We start from the raw sequence: 2,936 nt of genomic DNA on the forward strand, positions 1-2,936 counted from the left end.
GTGTATATTTCTCGCGATGTAGTCTTTGATGAGAACACTTTTCCATTTTCTAATCTTCCATCATCAACACCACAACCCCTTGCATCATCCACTCCATTTTCGATTGACCAGTTTGCAGATATTGCGCATACACCTGCCTTGTTGTCTAATCATGGTGCAGGTTCTGGCCGCGGTGCCCGTCTGGAGCTCCTGGATGATCCTCTGCTTGGTGCGACGTCCCCTGTTGCTGGAACATCCTCAGTGGACGTCGACTTCCCGGCTGCATCGAACCACCATGACGATCGCGTCGCTGCCATGCAGCGCCATGCAGGGGGTCGACCTCGTCACCCGCGGCGTCCGGCCCAGGTTCGCTTGGCCCGTCTGCTGACCCGCCTGGCTCCTCTGCCTCGCCACGCGCGTTAGACAGCAGCTCCCCTGCTGGGCCGGCCTCGTCTGAGCCCAACTTCTCCGCGGAGGATACTGGGCTGTCTTCGCCTGGCTCGCCGAGTCGGGCCGATTCTTCTGGCTCACCAGATTCGGCCTCCTCTCCCTCGACGGCTTATGCACCATCACCACCACCTCCGCCGCCTCCTCGACCTGTTACTCGCAGCCGCACCGGCCATTCTAAGGCCTTGTTTGTTTGGGCTTTTAGACCGTCATGTCACTGGGGCCCAATCTGCTATCCCTGGAGAGACACCATTGGAGGAGATAATAGAGGTTGATGATGATGACACCGATAATGAAGAAGATGATGGTATCAAAGCAAAGCACCGGAAACAAAAGAGCAATGGTGATGATGAGTTAACATTATTGGAGAGAAACCAAGGTTTATCAACCGAGGAGGAGCCAAGAAGCACGTTGAAGGTTGCCCCATGACGCAGGATGCAGTGGGTCAGCTCGAATCTGCTAACGCGAAGCCAACAGCACTTTGCCTCCAACAAAGGATTGAGGCCGTCAATCTCGCTTGTGGAACAAAGGATTGATTGATTTGCGGAAGATGATTGTTGCGAGGAAATAAAAACAAGTATTGCGGTAGATTGTATTTCGGTAAAGAGAATTGGGCCAGGGTCCCGAGTTCACTAGAGGTGTCTCTCCCATAAGACGAAACCGACATGTTGGGTGAACAAATTACGATTGGGCAATTGACAAATAAAGAGAGCATGACAATGCACATACATATCATGATGAGTATAGTGAGATTTAATTGGGCATTACGACAAAGTACATAGAGCCGCCATCCAAGCTGCATCTATGCCTAAAAGTCCACCTTCGGGTTATCATCCGAACCCCCTCCGAGTATTAAGTTGCAAACAACGAGACAATTGCATTAAGTATGGTGCGTAATGTAATCAACAACTACATCCTTAGACATAGCATCAATGTTTTATCCCTAGTGGCAACGACACAACACAACCTTAGAACTTTACGTCACTTGTCCCGGGTGTCAATGCGGGCATGAACCCACTATCGAGCATAAGTACTCCCTCTTGGAGTTAAAAGCATCTACTTGGCCGGAGCATCTACTAATAACGGAGAGCATGCAAGATCATAAACAACACATAAGCATAACTTTGATAATCAACATAACAAGTATTCTCTATTCATCGGATCCCAACAAACGCAACATATAGAATTACAGATAGATGATCTTGATCATGATAGGCAGCTCACAAGATCCAACAATGATAGCACAATGGGAGAAGACAACCATCTAGCTACTTGCTATGGACCCATAGTCCGGGGGTAGACTACTCACTCATCACTCCGGAGGCGACCATGGCGGTGTAGAGTCCTCCGGGGAGATGATTCCCCTCTCCGGCGGGGTGCCGGAGAGCGATCTCGAGGATCCCCGAGATGGGATCGGCGGCGACGGCGTCTCGGTAATGTTTTCCGTATCGTGGCTCTCGGTGCGGGGGTTTCGTCACGGAGGCTTTAAGTAGGCGGAAGGGCAAGTCGAGAGGCGGCACGGGGGCCCACACCATAGGCCGGCGCGGCCGAGGGTGGGGCCGCGCTGCCTGGGGTTTGGCCACCCCGTGGCCCCTCTTCGTCTCGTCTTCGGTCTTACGGAAGCTTCGTGAGAAAATAGGCCTCTGGGCTTTTATTTCGTCCAATTCCGAGAATATTTCTTTACTAGGATTTCTGAAACCAAAAACAGCAGACAACGACAAGCGGCACTTCGGCATCTTGTTAATAGGTTAGTTCCGAGAAAATGCACGAATATGACATAAAGTGTGCATAAAACATGTAGATAACATCAATAATGTGGCATGGAACACAAGAAATTATCGATACGTTGGAGACGTATCAGCATCCCCAAGCTTAGTTACTGCTCGTCCCGAGCGGGTAAAACGATAACAAAGATAATTTACGGAGTGACATGCCATCATAAACTTGATCATACTATTTGTAAAGCATATGTAGAGAATGCGGCGATCAAAACAATGTGTATGACATGAGTAAACAAGTGAATCATAAAGCAAAGACTTTTCATGAATAGCACTTCAAGACAAGCATCAATAAGTCTTGCATAAGAGTTAACTCATAAAGCAATAATTCAAAGTAAAGGTATTGAAGCAACACAAAAGAAGATTAAGTTTCAGCGGTTGCTTTCAACTTGTAACATGTATATCTCATGGATATTGTCAATATAGAGTAATATAATAAGTGCAATAAGCAAGTATGTAGGAATCAATGCACAGTTCACACAAGTGTTTGCTTCTTGAGGTGGATAGAAATAGGTGAACTGACTCAACATTGAAAGTAAAAGAATGGTCCTCATAGAGGAAAAGCATCGATTGCTATATTTGTGCTAGAGCTTTGATTTTGAAAACATGAAACAATTTTGTCAACGGTAGTAATAAAGCATATGCATCATGTAAATTATATCTTATAAGTTGCAAGCCTCATGCATAGTGTACTAATAGTGCTCGCACCTTGTCCTAATTAGCTTGGACTAC

Source organism: Lolium rigidum, chromosome 5, assembly GCF_022539505.1.
Source record: "Lolium rigidum isolate FL_2022 chromosome 5, APGP_CSIRO_Lrig_0.1, whole genome shotgun sequence".
Classification (NCBI taxonomy): domain Eukaryota; kingdom Viridiplantae; phylum Streptophyta; class Magnoliopsida; order Poales; family Poaceae; genus Lolium; species Lolium rigidum.